The sequence below is a fragment of the Gossypium hirsutum genome, chromosome A03 (genome assembly GCF_007990345.1).
Source record: "Gossypium hirsutum isolate 1008001.06 chromosome A03, Gossypium_hirsutum_v2.1, whole genome shotgun sequence".
In the NCBI taxonomy this organism is placed as follows: domain Eukaryota; kingdom Viridiplantae; phylum Streptophyta; class Magnoliopsida; order Malvales; family Malvaceae; genus Gossypium; species Gossypium hirsutum.
This window is the reverse complement of record NC_053426.1, coordinates 58,849,257-58,871,682: the sequence shown is the minus strand read 5'-3', so window position 1 is coordinate 58,871,682 and position 22,426 is coordinate 58,849,257. Positions and strand designations below refer to the sequence as shown.

The 22,426-nt window shown below is 35.8% G+C and overlaps 1 long non-coding RNA gene across 1 annotated transcript; it reads left to right on the top strand.

Annotated features, from left to right (window-relative positions):
- The first annotated feature begins 840 nt into the window (after positions 1–840).
- Positions 841–4,387, top strand: LOC121219585 (uncharacterized). Its single transcript, XR_005916453.1, has 4 exons — positions 841–1,750; positions 3,107–3,226; positions 3,405–3,470; positions 3,989–4,387. It is a non-coding gene; the product is annotated as an uncharacterized lncRNA (long non-coding RNA).
- Positions 4,388–22,426: the final 18,039 nt, after the last annotated feature.

Below are 22,426 nucleotides of genomic sequence, written 5' to 3'. Positions count from 1 at the left end.
TAAATTGTTGAAATGTTATTTTTTTCGTTAATTCATTACAAATAACTTTCGGAACTATTAATTGATAGATAAAAAATTTAACAGTAAGGTTCAACAGCATTCAATTGAACTAATTTATCAGTTTTAAAATATCAGGATCAAATTTTGAAAAATTAAAATAAAGAGACTAACATAATAAAATAAAATATAGGAATGGAATTAAGGATTATATCGATTTTTTATATCAAAATCATTTATATCAAAATCATGTAAAGACGAATATCATATTTTATATAAATATATATAGATATATTTTAATAAATAAACCATATAATATAAAATTAAAAATTACTAATAAAAAATTACAGTGTAGCAACGTTAAGTAATTAGAGCAACAATGAATATAATCAATATATAGAGCCAATGTAGAGAAATTTTTTCATTGAATTTAAAGTTTTTTGAACATACATTTTACTATTAATCAAATATTTTATAATAATAGTTTAAGATTAAATGGTATTTTTATTTTATTTCAATTATTTTCATTGAAAATGTAGGACTCTTAGGTTGTTTTAGATGAGAATTGTAAAATTAAAAAATAAAGAATTTTCAAAATGTTAATGTTTATAGTTTTTTTTTTTTTTGAAATTTTTGAATAGAAAAAATTTTAAATTTGTCAAATATTTTTATAAATCCCGAAAAAAAACATGAAGAAAGAGAATATTCAAACTGAAAAATTATAAAATTTATAGTGGAATAAATTTGTCAAACGAACAATGCAGATATTTTTGCTATGGCTTATGAGTACTTTGGCATTCAAGGAATCAGTTTTTGCATGAAGAGGTACACACAACGGGCAGAGACCTTGCACGGAAAATTTAAAACCACATGGCAGAATACAAAGGGATTAGAGTAAAGATGACTTTATCACATACGATGCACAACCAAAGGAATGTGGAAGACTTACCGATTGTGAAGATCCAGTTTGATGCTACGTTCAACAATAGAGAGTTCAGATCAGCATCGGGGCTGGTGGTCAGGGGTTCGATGAATGAGTATTTGGCTTCGAAATCGACTATTCATCGCAATATTGCTTCTCCGTTTGCGCAGAAGCATATGTAGGGTTAGAAGCAGTCAAGTTAGGAATCGAAATGAGTTTTCAGGAAATACAAATAATGGGCGATTCACTAACAGTAATCAAGAAATGTTAGTCAATTGCAACCGATTACTCAGTTATTGGAGCAATTATCAGAAATCTTGAAAAAGAAACCATGTTTCCAGAAGATAGAGTTCAAGCACATACAGAAAACAAAGAATACAAGAGCCCATAATACTGCAAAGGAGGCATTACAGAACAGCAAGAGGAATTACCTGGGGAATAAGGAGCCGATTCATCACGATATGAGCGCAGCAGAGCAATGGGCAAGAAATCCGGACTAAGAAGATTGGGAGAGGATTTGTTTCTAAAAGCAGATAGCAAAGAAAGAAAATATCGGGCAAAGCTATCGTCAAACGAATGGAATGGATGGGACAAATGATAAGAAATGTCAAGAGGGATTAATGGTTTCCATCCGATAGAAGATTGACTAAGGCTCCCTTTGGATGCAACTGCATCTCAGTACGTTGGCTGTTTTAGGCTAAAAAAAATTGCAACTGAAACGTTAGTAAACGCAAGGCTGTTTGGAAAGCATTCTTCAGTGCGTTGAGAATGCATTTCACCTCACCAGAGGCTTAATTTCAGACTGGAGCCTTTTGTTCCAGTGAAAATTGGGTAACTTCAATTGCTTTTTTTTTCCTCTTTTACCCATATATTCTTCCGTTGCATTCTTCTTCAGGCTTTTCTGATGTTTGGTTACCCTTCTTCTCCCCTTTCCCCTTCCCCTTGGGTTGCAAATCAGTGTTCTTGTATTTTCTGTGTTTCTCCTTTTTTCTAATTGAAATTTTCATTTTTTTCCTTATTTGGTTTTGCATTTTTTTTTAAAATTCTGTGTTCTTGGATTGACAGGAGCAAAAGTTCTTGATGGGAAGTTCAATAATAAAACTGTCTTCCTTCATTTCTATTATTTATTGCTTGGTTAACATTCTGTAAGGCCTTTGTAATTATGCTTCAATATCGTGTTTCAATTTTTTTTTGATTATTTTCTAATCTTAAGTTTCCCCTGTTCTGCATCAGATATGCATGTACTATGAGTCCATAATCCATATTATTTCAGTGATAACATGGGGGGTGTACTGAGGACATTGTTATTTGATCCCTCTTTTTTCTTTTTCTCTTATTTAAGGGACTTACATTTGTTATGCTCAGGTGTAAACCTTGATGGAATCTGTTTTCACTTTTCTTTCTCAGAGAGTTTTTACATAGCTTTATGGCTCTGTAATGATGGTCATTGGAGTATATCCGTCCTGTGGATTTTTGATCTAGTATTCTCGTCTCCCAAAAATATTTTAAGTTTTACATTTTTCCTTTTATTTTCACTGGGCTTTGGGAGAGGTTGTTAAAACTTTTGCAAAACCAGTGAACTTTTGTGGTATCTACCAGATTGGTTCAATGCCATTTGCTTATTTTCTTGGCATATGGTGGAAGTCGTGACTCGTGAAAAGCATTAAAAAATAGCTCGTTTTAGTATGTATAACCTAAGTTGTCGAATTTTGGATCAATTAATATCCAGAATCAAAGAATCACTGCAAACGTGATATATTGTTCTTATGGTTCCTTGCTATTCTGTAGAATCGGTGAGTTTATTTGCTATTCTATAGAATCAGAGTTGTTCTTATGATCAATGTTGCAAACTTTTGCTTCTAAAGATGCTTGCAGTGGGAATTTTTATTGTTAGACTCCTGTGACTTCTTTTATGACTCTTCAATAGTCTGATCAATAAAGTCTTTGTTTTGAATGGTTTTCTTTTGTTGCAAAGGATGGTGCGCAGGATGAATTCAGTTTTATGCTGTATTTTTTAAAATGCTATGCTGTCTGTATGCTGATCTGCATTTTATTCTCTTGTGTTCTTTGTCTGGTGATGTTCAAATTGTTAGGGAGCTTGTTACAAATTTGTTAACGGTTTTGTTTATTAATGTTTTCTCTGTTCATTATCTTGGCTTTTCTAATCTATTCATCCTTATTCTGCAGCATATTGAAGACTTGACTTAGGAAAAGTTTTCACTGCAACGAGCTCTTGAGGCCTCACGTACATTAGCAGAATCTTTGGCTGCTGAAAATTCATCTTTGACTGATAGTTATAACCAACAGGTTTGTTTCCAAATATTAGATTAGCAGCATTACCGGCTGTCATGGTCATGATATGTTTTTTTTATCAGTTCATCGTGCTTCTCCATTGCAGCACTTTCTGTCATTTCATTATCCTAATTTGTATTCTCAATCCTTCTTAAAAATCTCTTAATTATCTTACATTTACTTTTCTCCCCAGAGAAGCATTGTCAACCGGCTAAAATCTGACATGGAGAGCTTACAAGAAGAAATCAAGGCCCAACTGGTTAATATTTACTATATTTAGGTACTGGTAGTCACTTCAAATTGTTAGAAATAATTGAATCTCATATAACTACATACCACTTTATGTCATATGGTTAATGCAATGGTGTTTGTATGGCATGTGTCATGTGTGCACATATGCACATTGGTTTAGACTTGTTTGTGCTTAGATAAAGTTCTATCTAAAAATTGAGATACCTACTGCTGTCTATTGCATCTCTGGTGGTACCCATTAACCAAAAAATGCAGTACAAGGAACCCTCTTGAGGTTGTCCATGTCTATGCCCTTTGATCTACACTTGAAGGGGCCTTAAGTAGTGCTATCCCAAAGTTATTAAATATTGGGTTTGTTTCGGTTTTATATTCAGGTTGGGCCTCTCAACCTATTGCCTATTGGTTTTAGGTTAGATGCTTAATAACTTTTTATCTATAAAAATGATCCTAAGGCTGGAGCTTGTCCATTTTTCCTGGATTCAATCAATAAGTCTTTGTTTTGAATGGTTTTCTTTTGTTGCAAAGGATGGTGCACAGGATGTTCTTGAACTTTGGCCTGCAATGCAATAGGAAACCAGCAGCAAACCAGCGTGCAGACCGGCATCCAAGCTGAACCAGATAAGCAGGAGCATTTTGTTTATTTTGTTCATTTGTAACTTGATTTAGTTGCAATGTAATTTATACTTAAAGTTAGTAGGAGTAGTTGTTGATTTATGTTTGATGTTATAGCTGGTATGTCAGCTACATTTTGTTTGTAATTCTATCTAGGCTTTAATCATGTATCTTATACTTGACTCGTTCAAGCTTTTGATGGTTTTTGAACCATGAACAATAAGAAATGAATCAGATATGTTGATGAAGAATTGAACATGTGGTTTCTATTGGATTTCTTCTGAAATTAAGAAATGAATCATTTTTCATTCATCATTGCATTGCTTCATCTTTAGCTCAAATGTGAATCATTTTGCATTTTCTCTTCTGATGAATATTCCAATCTATTGGACAAATACACTAGTGTGATGTTGGAAACAACATGGATCTAGATTTGAATTGTATGCCTTGGGTTTCAATATAAATGAAGCAGAAATTATATATTTAAATTTGATTTATTATATAAATAGTAAGAATGAAATGAAAAGTATAAAAATATTTTGAAAATATGAATGTTACATTTTTAAAAATATTTTATCCAATTTCTGTTGAAATAATGTTTTGATTGATTGTAGGCTAAACAGGGATTTAACAATGCTAATGTTATAAAGTCATATTTTGACGTCTTTAATCTTATATTATAACTCCAATGTTAAACTAAATCAAACTTAAAGTTTAAGTTAATTTTTATCACCCCCAATGTCTTATAATATTGTATTAGTAAAACATTTTAAAGGATTTGGTATGTAGGCAAAATTTCATACAAACATAGATAACGAAATTAGTTCAATTGAGTAACACTGTTAAACCTTCTTGTTAAACTGAGCTGTTCAGTAACTTATGTGCTAGGAATTAGTAAAAACCAGCAGTAGCATATTTATGTAATTGTAATAATTCATTTTTAATTATTTATTATTGAAAATAAATATAATTGTAATAATTTTTAATCATTTATTAATTTTATAATTGTTAAATAATTTTAAAAATTTCTATTATATATCATTTTTAATCTAATGTCTTTAAAAGCCATTTTCTATTTTCACCTCACCGCTACAGTTGCGTTTGAATCCAAACACACACTCCACTGCTGTTTCTTATCTCACTGCTACAATACCCAATCTCACCGCTACAGTAACTAATCTCACCGCCACCGCTATTTTTAACCTCACCGGAGCTAAACACACCGCCCATCCAAACTAAGCCTTAGTAAGCTTGAACCCTCTGTTTTCTTTAATTTTAATTCAATAAATACCCAGTCAATCATTGATAAAAAAAAGTTTTTTGAAAGATATATGTTTGGATGAAAAAGAAATATGTTTACATGAGAAAAAAAAAACAAAATTTTTTTTAAAATACTATTCTAGACAAATCATTTTCTCATCTATAGCTTAAGGCAGTCTGTTACATAGCTTTGTGAATTGTCGTCTTTATAAAGTACAGGCGTTCAATTGCACCCAAGAAAAAGAAAAGGGGTTTATGTTTTTCATTAAAGCATGAATGTGAAAGAAGGAAATTTCCTGGTTTGGATTTGGAAAGAGTATCTTTTCATGAACCTAGTAAACATGGGTTCTATTTTATAGTTGAAAAAAACATGGAATTCAACCAGTATTGAGCTGCTTGCTTTTCCCAAAAACATCATAATTAAATCTGACTTAACCTGCTTTCTTTTGTTGCAGCTCCTTCATCCTAACAAAAGCAGCCGGCCGGCAAGCAGCTCTAGTGAACTGTGTTTATAAGATCGGACCACCAATGGATTATTTAGTATTTGTCAGCACCCAGAAAACAGCAACAGGAGAAAAAAAAATACTAACAGCACCTCCTTCAACCCCTAATTATTCCAATAATTTAAATAAGTAATTGTAATTCAACTTACCAGACTTTTCTTTTCACAATGTTTAGAGGACTGATGTTGGTTTTGACCAATCAAGTTAATTCGTCTAATTAATAGACCATTCAGATATATAGTCTAAACAATGAAAATTTTCGAATTTTCCCTTATTATGTTTTAAAGGGTTAATGAGTTTATAAAAAAAATATTTTAACACTCCATTTAATTTTCACTTTTTCTAGTTATTAAGTTTACATTATTTTCTTAAATCATCTCAAAGTAGATAAAAAAATTACCATTTTGCTAATTTTGCTAATTGGCATACATATGAATTATCATTTAGATTATTCACATGTTGGTATTTAATTAATTTTTTAAAATTTTAAAAATAGTTAAAAGTATTTTTTATTTTTATTCTTTTTTAATAATTTTAATGATTTTGAATTTTTTAAATTTTTTAAATTTTTAAAATTTTAAAAAATTAATTAAATATTAACGTGTCATTAATGTAATAATATATGTGTATATGCTATATGAAAAAAAGTTAAAAAAATATTAATTTTTTTATTCATTTTAGAGTGATTTAATAAAAAAACGTAAAAATAAAAAAAACTAAAAACTAAAAGAATAGTTAAAATAATTTTTAAAATTAGAAATCCAAATAAATTATTATGTAATTTTTTATATTAGATAGCTAAGAAAGGAGATTTATGGTTGATGATTAAAATATGTGATACTATTTTTAAGGGGAATCACGTCGTGGTCAATTTTTATACTTTTTGGTCTTTAAACATTTTTTCTCCAATCCCATGATCTTTTAACTGAATTCTCAAATCACATGACTTGATTTATAATGCTTAAATATTTATTTTAATTGGAATATATCTATTTGACTCATCTCTAGTTTCTTTTCATTCTATTGAGTTTAATAATAAATTAAACACCCATCAACTCAAGTCTATTTGACTTGTTGAATTACTCAGCATATTGTTCACTATTGGAAGTTGTTAAAAAACCATTCTTGAATATCTCAGTGTTTAAGCCCACAAGGCCCTAAGCATCCAACTAGTTGTGCTGGTAGGTAGAGACCCAACCATCTTGGGCAATAAGTATTAACAACCTCGTGAGGAAAAGACTTTGAGCAACTAAAGTTTCAAGGCTACCAAACTTATTACTAGGCAGGCCAGAGGACTTGCCAATGAACGGTCTATGGGTAGCCTAAATACCAAGTATGATTTAACTACATTTTCAACTTGAGCTTTTATGCTTCCTTACTCCGACTTCACTTTGGCTAACTTAAGCATTGGAGCATGTTACGAATTACAAGCTCCGACGTTTCCAAAGCTTACATTTATTTTGCAAGAACGCCTAACCTTCTTCAAGTAGTTATCTTTAGATTGAGTCCACCGCCAAGAAGACATCAACATATATGTATATTTTATATACTTATGTTTTACATACATTAAATAATTATATATAGCAAAATCATTTTCATAAATATATTTTTATAATATTAAATTAAAAAGTCATTGGTAAAAATGTATGCAAACGTGAGTAAAGGTGGAAGAGGCAATCCCTCCCTTGCAGAGTTATGAGAGCCAAATCTAATAAAAATAAAAATTGTATTCATAAATATAAAATTAATAAATAACAGTTAGCATGATTGTATTAAAATTTTATCTTTTCACAAAATAAGTAAAAAAAAAAAGAGAGATATCAAAATTAAAAATTAAAACTAAAATCATCAAAGCAAAATTTGCAAATAAAATATAAGAAATATGTTATATCATGCTCCAAGCCCCGTAATAAAAGGGCCCAAACAGCCCAAAAGCATAGTTATAAAATAAATGATAGTGCAATTAATAATAATAATAATAATAATAATAATAATAATAAAACAACAAAGAATTGAGCTGTAAAAGTACTAACAACAAAGAGACAAAGGAGAAAACGAATAAAGTAGAGAAGAGCTCGTTAGAAAAAAATGTGATAATATAAAAGAAATTTGTGAGGCAAGAAAGAAAATTATGAGAGGAAAGAAATAGATTTTAATTTTGTCTCTAAGATGTAACAAGTTCTAAAACAACAAAACACAACAATGAAAATAGCATTATTGAATTTTATATCTCTATATATTATGTCTTTTCATGAAAGAATGTCACTTAGTATGTAACTTGTGCCACAAGTTTTTTTTTTCACAACATCACAAATTTTAAAAAAGTTATATGTTTATTCATTATGTGTCGGAAAGTTTATATTTATTTGAATAAATCTATTTAGATGCAAAATGAAAATTTTATTATTATTTTGAAAAATAAAATCTCTTAACTTTAATATATGTATACATACATAAAGCCTAATAGGTAAATTCACTTATCTAATGAATTAGGCACCCAACTCAAATATTTAAGTAATAATGCATTCTTTATTTAAATCCTTTAACTTTATATATATTAGTAATGTGGGATTACTAATAGCGCCAATCCCAATCATCTTGGACTCCAAGGTTAAGAAGGTTATCATGTGGGAGGTAAGGACAAGGTAAGCATAAAAAGACCATTACGAGTATTTTTCGTATTTAGGTTCTCTTCATCACTTTCAATCTTTTTTTCCCTTAAACCCTAAATTGATATAAACATCAAAGAGTGATTGAAGTGTCAACTTCGATAGCCCTAAAGCTCACCCTCTTTCACTTTATAAATCTAGTTGATTTAAAAATCCCCTTTCCAAGCTCAAATTCTCCCCGATCCAAAGAAGACTAACATTTTGGCACCATATGTAGGAACATTGTAACACCTTTTAACCCGTATCCATCGTCGAAACAGGGTTACGAAGCATTACTAAAACTTTCAGAACATTTTTAGATGATTCACATAAATTACTACTCATTAATTGAGATTATTCATATCGATCCTTAAATGGACCCTCGAGGCCCAAAACGAGCATTAGAATCAAGTCAGGACTTAATCGAAAACTCTAAGTGTAACAGCCCGGCTTAGATCCTAGTCGAAATAGTGGTTTTGGGACCAAAAATCTGAGTTAGAAAAATATTTTAATATTATTTTCTATGTTTACAGTATGTGTTTAAGCATGTGTGAAAGTTTCGTGTGGAAATTTTATTAATTTGTTGCTTAATTTTGAAAAAAGACCTAATCGCGTAAAATGTATAAGTGGCCTTCTATTTGTTAAAGTGCCTATTTGTTATGTCTTTATAATTGAGAGGTCTTTATGTTTTTATTTGACCATTGAACATATGAGTGGACATTAATGGCCTTAATATAATGGTTTAATAATGTTTTAATGCAAGGGTACAATGGTGAAATGAATATTAATGTTAATTAAAATAAAACTAAAAGCATGAAATTAGCCATTTTGTTCATGATATTGCAAAAAATCAAAATAAAGAAAGCCAAGGTTGTGGTTTTAGGGTTCGGCTATTGATTTTGGTGATTAAGGTATGTGTTTTGATCCGTTTTTGATAATTTCTACGTTTTTGTAATCGCTGCTTAATAATCTACAAGCCCATGCCTCAATTTCTGAAATTGTTGATGATTTTGAGTTAATCCATTGATGAAATTATGAGTTTTATGAAGTTTGATGTTAGTAAATGAAATATATGTATTGGGTTAACATGCTTTGTCTTTGAATTTTTGATGAATTTGAGTAAAATGGGCTAGATTGTGAAATTTGTAAATTGAGGGACTAAAATGTGAAATAAATGAAATATGTGGGCTTATATGAACTCTATGAACATTCGGCCTAACATGTGTAAAAGGGAATTTTGTGTATTTTGTGATTTTGTGAATTAGGGACTAAATTGTCAAAATGTGAAAATATGAGGGCTAATTTGTAAAATGCCCTAAATATGTATATATGGATTGAATTGAATGATTTATGGAATAAAAAGGTTAATTTTGAATACATATAGACCAAGAAAGGAGAAATTTGGACCTAGATCGAGGCAAAAAAAAGTGCTCGATTGATCGACTAATATCGTCATTTTTACGTTCGAGGTAAGTTCATGTGTAATACATATTATTGGTATAATGTTGGTATGTGATGAAATAAATAGAAATGAGATTGATAAGTTGGAGTATGTGAAATGTGAATCGAATTTGAGGCACTAAGTGTGCGAGAAATGAAATAGCTACGGTTATTAAAAATGGCATTGAATGTGCGAAAATATAACAGCAATGGCTGAATAAATGGCACTATGTGTGCGATACCGATATAAGTTCAGCTTAATAAAATGGCACAAAGTGTTCAATAATATTATAGCTTCAGCTAATTAATTGGCACTAAGTGTGCGAGTTCAAAGAACATCTAAAAATGATTGAATGACATTGTGTATCGAACATTGAAGAGATAAATGTGATAGGTAAGGATATGATGATACAGGTATGTACGAAACCTATGTGGTTGATGATATTGTGTATGATATAGATGAGAGACTATGTAAATGAATGATGAGATAAGTTTCATTGTATGGCATTGTGAATGCTTATCATATTCTTAAAGATGAAGTATGATAGTAAGATATAGCTTTGAATAATTATGAGTAATGTGATGAGTAATATTAAATGTTAGTTAAGAGATTGAATTAGTGGATTGATGAGTTAAATGTATTATATCATGAACTTACTAAGTTGTAAGCTTACTGCGTGAAATGTCCTCTGTTTTACAGTGTTATAAAGCTAGCTCGAATCTGGGGCTTGTCAGCGACATCAATCACACTATCAGACATCTATTTTGGTACCATTTTGAGAGTTGTATATATGGTATATGGCATATATAGGCTAGAAGTATTTAGTATGTAACACCCCGAACCCGAGTCCGACACCGGAGTCGAACACGAGGTGTTAACAAACTTTGAAAAATTTCCAGACACTGCCCAATCTGGGTACTAGTCGCTTTAAAAATCATATCTTGAGCTTCACAACTCGAAAATCAGTTTCGTGACTTTTCCCTGAAACTAGACTCATATGCCCATCTACATATTTTTTTCTAGAATTTTTGGTCAGGCCAATTAGTACAGTTTATTAGTTAAAGTCTCCCATGTTACAGGGATCGACTACCCTGACCTTTGCGCACTACGACTTGGATATCTCCTTGTACAGGGCTCCAATACTGATGCTGTTTGTTTCTATAGAAACTAGACTCAGAGAGGAATCTATACATATATGGTATGACTCCTAATTATCTCTGGTTAATTTATAATCAATTTCCAAAGTCGGAACAAGGAATCCAGAACCCTTTCTGACCCTGTCTCACAAGAACCTTAATATCTCTTAACATACTGTCCGTATGATTGTTTCGTTACTTTCCTATGAAAGTAGATTCTTCAAGGTTTGTTTACATAATTTATTCACTATTTAATTCCATTCCTACTATTTTAGTGATTTTCCAAATCTACATCACTGATGCTGTCAGCATCTACCTTTAAGGTAGGCTTTACCTATTTCATGGTTCAGCTAGCCCTTTTTGCATACATAGCACAATTTATGAAAGTGATTAACCATCCCCGTGGCCAATCCTTGTCAAGCATATCCACACTAAATGATTATAACATTATACTTAAACACATATAAGCCATTTTCACATGGCTACCCAAAACTTATACATCACATAAAGTACTCGAAAAACAACAATGGGTCGTCCTATACATGCCATATCAAAATTCAACCAAAAGAGTACCCAAAAGAGCCTTTGATAGTGTGGACGACTTCGACTTCAAGATCCCGAGTCCGATAGCTGGAGAACCAAAAATCTATAAAATAGAGGAGCAATGGAACGAAGTAAGCAATTTATGCTTAGTAAGTTTTGAGCAAGAAATTCCAGCATAACGAAAGCATAGCACACATTTAGCTAAACGGAATATTTCATAATACACAATTTTTCCGATATCAAACTTACTTCACAACGTTAACCCTTATGTACATACACAAAAGACCAACTTAGCCGAAGGCCGGTAGCTCGTTCATCAACTGAGCGAATATTTATTTGTAAGGGCTCGATTAAATTCAACACATACGTAACATATCCCCATATTGGGATGTTTTTCGAGTATTAGCTGGAAATTTTACGGCAAGCTCATTCATTACCAAAATCACGTACCTTCGGAATTTAACCGGATATAGCTCCTCGTTCAAGTGCCTTCGGGACATAGCCCGGTTATAGTAACTCATACAATGCCTTCGGGACTTAACCCGGATTTTAAAACTCGCACGAATGCCTTCGGGACTTAACCCGGAATTAGTATCTCGCACAAAGGCCTTCGGGACTTAACCCGGAATTAATAACTCGCACAAATGCCTTCGGATCTTAGTCCGGATATAGTCACTTAGCACAAAGCCTTCGGGACTTAGCCCGGACAGCATTCAATTAATCATGCACATCTAACAATAATTCATGGCACATTCGTATTTCATTTTCATTTGCAAAACTCAAACACAAGGCACATATCATCCTTGCACATTCGGCTCAATAGCGACACATAGAGCATGATTTTCATTTGCTTAAAACATGATTTAATCACATCGTAATTTAAGCTCTCTTACTCAAGAACTTACCTCGGGTGTTGTCGAACGATCCCGCTAACTATTCGACCACTTTTTCCTTCCCTTTATCGGATTTATTTCCCCTTTGCTCTTGAGCTTAATTAAACAAATACATTGATTTCATCATTTAGGCATCAAAAAGATGAACACGAAGCACTTAACCCATATTTATACATTAGACATTAAAGTCACATACATGTGAAATCATGCATCAACACAACATATTAGCTAATTTTTCCCCCTTGGCCGAATATGCATGTCTATTTTTGGGGTCGATTTCAACACATGCATTGCTCATTAACATGCAAAATTACATTCGGCCTTAGCACACAACTTGCTAGCCGATTCTTCTCCATTTAGCAACCAATGCACATATGTGCTCACACAAAATGCTAACAAGGAGGTTCAAGAATCATCAAGTCATCATCACATGCATCATTAACAAACTTCATATTTAGCATGCAATGGCATTAACACAACCTCTACCTAGGCCGAATTTTAACTCATCCTCTTGCCTCATCACCACCAAATCAAACATCAACCAAGAATGATGCATCCATGGTCAAATGTCATTTCCATCACATAGCAAGATTTAGACCATGGGCTAGGTAGAACTCAAGCTAACAACTAAAACATGCATGCATCTCATGGAACATCATCAACATACCTTAGCCTAGCTACATGCATGGCCGAATCTCTTCACCTTTCTTCTTCTTTCCTCCTTAAAATTTTTGGCCAAGGATGAACCAAAGGATGAGTAATTCTTTTTTCTTTGTTTTTCTTTCTAGTTTCGGCAAGTATGAAGATGAGAAAAGGATGAACAAAAATTCTCTCCTTTCTTTTCTTTAGCTCACGGCAATTGGGGGAAACAAACAACTACACACATTTTTTTTTTGTATTCACCATACTCCTTTTCATTATTTAATTTCCATGCCCATTATTTTATTTTTTCCACCCATGATGCACCAACAAGACATGTCTATGACATGTCTTGGCCATCAAACTTGGTCTACCATGCTTGTCATGGCCGGCCACTACTAGTAGGGGGGAATTTGACATGCAAGTCCCCCCTTTGTCCACATGCACTAATAGGTCCTCACACATTGACCTATCACATTTTAGAATTTTCTCACATAAGTCCTATTGACTAAATTCACATGCAATCAACCAAATCGAAGCTTGAAATTTTCACACATTCATAATTACATATTCTAGACAATAAGTATCACATTCAAACATTTTGGTGACTCGGTTTAGCGGTCCCGAAACCACTTCCCGACTAGGGTCAACTTTGGGCTGTCACAACTCTCCCCCACTTAAGAAATTTTCGTCCCCGAAAATCTTACCGGTAAATAGGTTTGGGTATCGTTCTTTCATCGAGCTCTCGGTCTCCCAAGTAGCTTCCTCGATCCCGTGTTTGAGCCATAACACCTTTACTAGCGGAACTCTTTTGTTTCGCAACTCCTTCACTTCACGAGCTAGGATACGCATCGGTTCTTCTTCATAGCTCATGTCGACTTGAATTTCAACCTCTGATGGGCTAATTATGTGCGATGGATCAGATCGATAGCGTCGAAGCATCGAAACATGAAAGACGTCATGAATCTTTTCAAGCTCCGGGGGCAAAATCAATCTATACGCAACCGGACCAACTCGTTCGGAGATTTCGTACGGCCCAATGAATCTTGGGCTCAACTTGCCCTTACGGCCGAACCTGAGTATCTTTTTCCAAGGTGAAACCTTGAGGAACACTTTGTCTCCCACCTGATACTCGATGTCTTTTCGTTTCAAATCTGCGTACGACTTCTGACGATCCGTGGCTACCTTCAGACTTTCACGGATTACCTTTACTTTCTATTCAGCATCTTTAATCAAATCAACTCCGAAAATTTTACTTTCACCGAGCTCGGTCCAAAACAATGGTGTACGGCATTTACGACCGTACAAAGCCTCGTAAGGTGCCATCTTAATACTTGATTGAAAACTATTGTTGTAAGCGAATTCAATCAAAGGTAAATACCGTTCCCATGAACTACTGAACTCGAGGATGCAACATCTCAACATGTCCTCAAGTATCTGAATTATCCGCTCGGATTGACCATCGGTTTGGGGGTGAAAAGCAGTGCTAAAATGCAGCTTGGTACCCAGAGCTTCTTGCAATTTCTTCCAAAATCGTGAGGTGAATCTCGGATCTCTATCCGACACGATAGAAACAGGTACCCCTTGTAATCTCACAATTTGATAAACGTACAATTCAGCTAGTTTATCCAATGAAAAATCCGTACGTACGGGGATGAAATGAGCCGACTTAGTCAGTCTATCAACAACAGCCCATATCGCATCCTTCTTACTTGCTGACAAGGGCAGTCCGGACACAAAGTCCATTGTGACTCGATCCCATTTCCACTCGGGTATCATGATCGGCTGGAGTAATCCTGAAGGCACTTGATGTTCCGCTTTCACTTGTTGACATATCAAACATCTCGAAACAAAGTCGGAGATGTCCCGTTTCATACCATACCACCAAAATTGACGTTTCAAATCGTTGTACATTTTCGTACTCCCCGGGTGAATTGACATTCGGCTACAATGGGCTTCGTTCAGAATCATCGAAATGAGTTCCGAATTCCTTGGAACACACAAACGATTTCTGAACCTCAAACAATCATCATCATCAATTTGAAACTCCGATTCCTCGTTCGGAACACACTTAGCCCGTTTTGCAACCAATTCATCATCGACTTTCTGAGCTTCACGAATTTGATGAGTCAATAATGGTTTAGCTTTTAATTCAGCTACTAACACATTGTCTGGTAGAACAGACAAATGCACGTTCATCGCTCGTAAACCAAACAATGACTTCCGGCTTAAGGCGTCCGCAACCACGTTAGCCTTTCCCGGGTGGTAATCAATGACAAGCTCGTAATCTTTCAACAACTCAAGCCAACGTCTTTGTCGCAGATTCAAGTCTCGTTGAGTCATCAAATATTTGAGACTTTTGTGATCCGAAAATACATGGCACTTCTCACCAAACAGATAATGTCGCCATATTTTTAAAGCAAACACGATGGAAGCTAGTTCGAGATCATGGGTCGGATAATTCCTCTCGTGTGGCTTCAATTGTCTCGACGCATAGGCCACGACTCGACCTTCTTGCATCAATACGCAACCCAACCCAAGTAGGGATGCGTCACTATAAATGACAAACTCTTTACCTGATTCGGGTTGCACCAAAATTGGAGCTTCAGTCAAATGAGTTTTCAGTTGGTCGAAACTTTTCTGACATTTCTCCGTCCACTCGAACTTAACATCCTTTTGAAGTAGCTTCGTCATTGGTGTGGCTATCATCGAGAAACCTTTGACAAATCGTCGGTAATAACCGGCGAGCCCCAAAAAGCTCCGAACTTCAGTAATATTTCTCGGAGGTTTCCAGTCAAGTATGGCTAAAATTTTGTTCGGGTCAACTCGAATACCCGACGCGGATACCACATGACCCAAGAAGCTAACCTCTCTTAACCAGAACTCACACTTACTGAACTTAGCATATAACTGCTTATCCCGCAAAATTTGCAGCACTAGCCTCAGATGCTCAGCATGTTCGGTCTCATCTGTTGAATAGACCAAAATGTCATCAATGAACACAACTACGAACCGATCCAAATACGGTCTGAAGATCCGATTCATCAAATCCATAAATACCGCAGGGGCATTAGTGAGCCCAAACGGCATCACTAAGAATTCGTAGTGACCATATCTCGTTCTGAAGGCAGTTTTGGGAATATCTGAATCTCGAATTCGCAACTGATAATAGCCCGATCTCAAATCTATTTTTGAGAACACTGAGGCTCCCTTCAGTTGGTCGAACAAATCATCGATGCGCGACAACGGATATTTGTTCTTTATCGTCACTTTATTCAACTGACGATAGTCAATGCACAACCTCATGGTTCCATCCTTCTTTTTCACGAACAATACTGGTGCACCCCAAGGTGAGAAACTTGGTCGAGCGAAACCTCTATCCTTCAGTTCTTGCAACTGAGCTTTCAACTCCTTTAACTCGGTTGGTGCCATACGATACGGAGCTATCGAAATCGGCGTAGTCCCAGGTACAAGCTCAATACCAAACTCTACCTCTCGAACAGGGGGTAAACCCGGTAATTCTTCCGGAAAAACATCCGGGTATTCACAAACCACTGGCACAGATTCGGGTTTCTTTTCTAATTCTTTGTCATCAAGTACATACGCAAGGTATGCTTCGCACCCTTTTCTTACATATTTCTGTGCCAACATTGCTGATATTACAGCTGGCCTCCCCTCCAAGTCCGCAGACTCAATTCGGACTACTTCGTTATTTGCGCACCTCAAATCAATAGTCTTGCTCTTGCAATTCACAATCGCATCATGCGCGGTCAACCAATCCAAACCAAGGATAACATCAAATTCATCAAACGGCAAAAGCATCAAGTCCGCCGGAAAACAGGAACCTCGAATTTCCAGGGGACATTTCTTACACACTTTGTCGACAAGCACGTAACGACCCAAGGGATTTGACACCCGAATTACGAACTCAGTAGACTCAATAGGTAAAGTCTTACTGGATGCTAAGGTTTCACATATGTAAGAATGAGTAGAACCGGGGTCAATCAAAGCAATTACATTAGTATCAAAGAGAGTGAATGTACCGGTAATAACATCAGGCGAAGAAGCATCCTCGCGGGCACGTATAGCATAAGCTCTAGCAGGCGCACGAGCTTCGGATCTGGTTATATCATCTCTAGATCCTCTCTGACCACCACCAGTATTGCTTGCATTTCCAAATGGTCTACCTCGAGCAGTGGTAGCACCCGGTTTCCCACTCTGATTTTCATTCTGTTCAAACAACCTCGGGCAATCTTTAATGAAGTGGTCAACTGATCCGCACTTGTAACAGGAGCGGTCAGGGAATCTACAACTCCCCGAATGCCATTTACCGCAATATCGACATTTCGTTCTATCTCGACGTTCATTCCCAACACTATCGACCGAAGTGCCTCGTGTACCCACAGGGGGTTGATCACGATCTCGTCTAAAAAGGCCCGAAGTGCCTCTAAACTGGCCCGCATCATCTCGAAATTTCTTCGATGCCTGTTGAAGAGACTTTCCCGAAGATCTTTTAGGAAACTCTCCAGTTCCCACATCAACTCTTTGCTTTTCTTTTCTAAGCTCTTCGGCTTTACAAGCTCGTTCAACAAGTACCACGAACTCTCGTATTTCAAGAACGCCAACGAACATTTTTATATCTTCATTCAGCCCATCCTCGAAGCGTTTACACATAATAGCTTCGGACGAAACACATTCCCGAGCGTATTTGCTAAGTCTAACAAATTTTCGCTCGTAATCAGTAACCGACATGGAGCCTTGCTTAAGCTCAAGAAATTCCTTCCGTTTTTGATCAACAAACCTCTGACTGATATACTTTTTCCGAAACTCAGTTTGGAAAAACTCCCAAGTTACTTGCTCTCGGGGCACAACAGAAGTCAGAGTCCTCCACCAATAGTAGGCAGAATCACGTAGCAAGGAGATAGCACACTTTAGGCATTCATCGGGTGTACAAGATAGCTCATCGAGTACCCGGATAGTGTTGTCCAGCCAAAATTTAGCTTGCTCGGCATCATCGCTATCCATAGCCTTAAATTCAGTAGCCCCATGTTTTCGGATTCTGTCAACTGGGGGCTTATTTGACCTTATTTGGTCCGTTACCGGTGGTATTGTAGGTGCGGGGGTAGTACTTGTCGGGAATGGAGGTTGTGGAACAGCCATATTAGTTCGAATGTATTGGTTGAACCAATCATTCATCACGCTATAGAATGCTTGTCTAGCTTCATCATTCGGATTACTAGCATTAGGTTGAGAGTCTGCCGGCACTGTCCCTTGTGCGGGAGCAGGCGCTACACTCTCAAGATCATCAGCTACCTCTCGGTCACGATCGGGATCCATTACTATAAATAAACACATTTACAATTGTCAGAAATCACCACACTATCAAGTAATCACATAAAATGGCATGTATAGCTAGACCCAACATATTACGGTAGTCCTAGAATCGACTAAACCGTAGCTCTGATACCAATAAAATGTAACACCCCGAACCCGAGTCCGACACCGGAGTCGAACACGAGGTGTTAACAAACTTTGAAAAATTTCCAGACACTGCCCAATCTGGGTACTAGTCGCTTTAAAAATCATATCTTGAGCTTCACAACTAGAAAATCAGTTTTGTGATTTTTTCCTGAAACTAGACTCATATGCCAATCTACATATTTTTTTCTAGAATTTTTGGTCAGGCCAATTAGTACAGTTTACTAGTTAAAGTCTCCCATGTTACAGGGATCGACTACCCTGACCTTTGCGCACTACGACTTGGATATCTCCTTGTACAGGGCTCCAATACTGATGATGTTTGTTTCTATAGAAACTAGACTCAGAGAGGAATCTATACATATATGGTATGACTCCTAATTATCTCTGGTTAATTTATAATCAATTTCCAAAGTCGGAACAAGGAATCCAGAACCCGTTCTGACCCTATCTCACGAGAACCTTAATATCTCTTAACATACTGTCCGTATGATTGTTTCGTTACTTTCCTATGAAAATAGATTATTCAAAGTTTGTTTACATAATTTATTTACTATTTAATTCCATTCCTACTATTTTTAGTGATTTTCCAAATCTACGTCACTGATGCTGTCAGCATCTACCTTTAAGGTAGGCTTTACCTATTTCATGGTTCAGCTAGCCCTTTTTGCATACATAGCACAATTTATGAAAGTGATTAACCATCCCCGTGACCAATCCTTGTCAAGCATATCCACACTAAATGATTATAACATTATACTTAAACACATATAAGCCATTTTCACATGGCTACCCAAAACTTATACATCACATAAAGTACTCGAAAAACAACAATGGGTCGTCCTATACATGCCATATCAAAATTCAACCAAAAGAGTACCCAAAAGAGCCTTTGATAGTGTGGACGACTTCGACTTCAAGATCCCGAGTCCGATAGCTGGAGAACCAAAAATCTATAAAACAGAGGAGCAATGGAACGAAGTAAGCAATTTATGCTTAGTAAGTTTTGAGCAAGAAATTCCAGCATAACGAAAGCATAGCACACATTTAGCTAAACGGAATATTTCATAATACACAATTTTTCCGATATCAAACTTACTTCACAACGTTAACCCTTATGTACATACACAAAAGACCAACTTAGCCGAAGGCCGGTAGCTCGTTCATCAACTGAGCGAATATTTATTTGTAAGGGCTCGATTAAATTCAACACATACGTAACATATCCCCATATTGGGATGTTTTTCGAGTATTAGCTGGAAATTTTACAGCAAGCTCATTCATTACCAAAATCACGTACCTTCGGAATTTAACCGGATATAGCTCCTCGTTCAAGTGCCTTCGGGACATAGCCCGGTTATAGTAACTCATACAATGCCTTCGGGACTTAACCCGGATTTTAAAACTCGCACGAATGCCTTCGGGACTTAACCCGGAATTAGTATCTCGCACAAAGGCCTTCGGGACTTAACCCGGAATTAATAACTCGCACAAATGCCTTCGGATCTTAGTCCGGATATAGTCACTTAGCACAAAGCCTTCGGGACTTAGCCCGGACAGCATTCAATTAATCATGCACATCTAACAATAATTCATGGCACATTCGTATTTCATTTTCATTTGCAAAACTCAAACACAAGGCACATATCATCCTTGCACATTCGGCTCAATAGCGACACATAGAGCATGATTTTCATTTGCTTAAAACATGATTTAATCACATCGTAATTTAAGCTCTCTTACTCAAGAACTTACCTCGGGTGTTGTCGAACGATCCTGCTAACTATTTGACCACTTTTTCCTTCCCTTTATCGGATTTATTTCCCCTTTGCTCTTGAGCTTAATTAAACAAATACATTGATTTCATCATTTAGGCATCAAAAAGATGAACACGAAGCACTTAACCCATATTTATACATTAGAAATTAAAGTCACATACATGTGAAATCATGCATCAACACAACATATTAGCTAATTTTTCCCCCTTGGCCGAATATGCATGTCTATTTTTGGGGTCGATTTCAACACATGCATTGCTCATTAACATGCAAAGTTACATTCGGCCTTAGCACACAACTTGCTAGCCGATTCTTCTCCATTTAGCAACCAATGCACATATGTGCTCACACAAAAATGCTAACAAGGAGGTTCAAGAATCATCAAGTCATCATCACATGCATCATTAACAAACTTCATATTTAGCATGCAATGGCATTAACACAACCTCTACCTAGGCCGAATTTTAACTCATCCTCTTGCCTCATCACCACCAAATCAAACATCAACCAAGAATGATGCATCCATGGTCAAATGTCATTTCCATCACATAGCAAGATTTAGACCATGGGCTAGGTAGAACTCAAGCTAACAACTAAAACATGCATGCATCTCATGGAACATCATCAACATACCTTAGCCTAGCTACATGCATGGCCGAATCTCTTCACCTTTCTTCTTCTTTCCTCCTTAAAATTTTTGGCCAAGGATGAACCAAAGGATGAGTAATTCTTTTTTCTTTGTTTTTCTTTCTAGTTTCGGCAAGTATGAAGATGAGAAAAGGATGAACAAAAATTCTCTCATTTCTTTTCTTTAGCTCACGGCAATGGGGGGAAACAAACAACTACACACGTTTTTCTTTTTTCTTTTTTTGTATTCACCATACTCCTTTTCATTATTTAATTTCCATGCCCATTATTTTATTTTTTCCACCCATGATGCACCAACAAGACATGTCTATGACATGTCTTGGCCATCAAACTTGGTCTACCATGCTTGTCATGGCCGGCCACTACTAGTAGGGGGGGAATTTGACATGCAAGTCCCCCCTTTGTCCACATGCACTAATAGGTCCTCACACATTGACCTATCACATTTTAGAATTTTCTCACATAAGTCCTATTGACTAAATTCACATGCAATCAACCAAATTGAAGCTTGAAATTTTCACACATTCATAATTACATATTCTAGACAATAAGTATCACATTCAAACATTTCGGTGACTCGGTTTAGCGGTCCCAAAACCACTTCCCGACTAGGGTCAACTTTGGGCTGTCACATAGTATGTTTTGTGATGTGAATATCTAGCCATGAGATTTGGCTTGTAAATGTTGGTATGTATGGCCTTTTATGTTGGCCTAAATGATGTGTTTGATAGGTAAGTCATATGATGTATATAATGTTCATGTGATGGTTTGAATATGGAATGTTGAATTGGCAAGTTTTGTGGTATGAAGTATGTGATAAAATGATGAGTTTATGTATTTGAAACTTATATAAGTTGTGATGATTTTGGTACATTGATTAGGTATGTTTTGGTTGAGAAATTGAGTAGTGAATTGGATAGTATTTGAATGGCACGAAATATATACAGAATGGTTAAATTGGTTACCTATGAATGTATGCAATAATGCTAAAATCAAGTGGTTTTGGAGTGCTTGAGATAGGTGGAAAATATGGCTTAAACCAAGCCTAATTTCACCCTACACGGTTGAGCACACGGGCGTGTGTCTCGATCGTGTGTCTGTTGTAATTTAGTTATTCAAGTCAGTCTCAAGCATGGCCTAGACACACGGGCGTGTCTGGTGACGTGTGAGGCACACAGCCTTGGTACATGGGTGTGTGTGGCCATTTCAAAGGGTACACGGGCTAGACACACGGGTGTGTGGTCAGCCATGTGACCTAAGTCAGTTTCGACCACGGCCAAGACACACGGGCATGTCTTGTGTCCGTGTGTGAATTCAGTATGTATGCCCTGTTTTGCCACGGCTTAGACACACGAGCATGTCTAATGCCGTGTGAGGCACACGG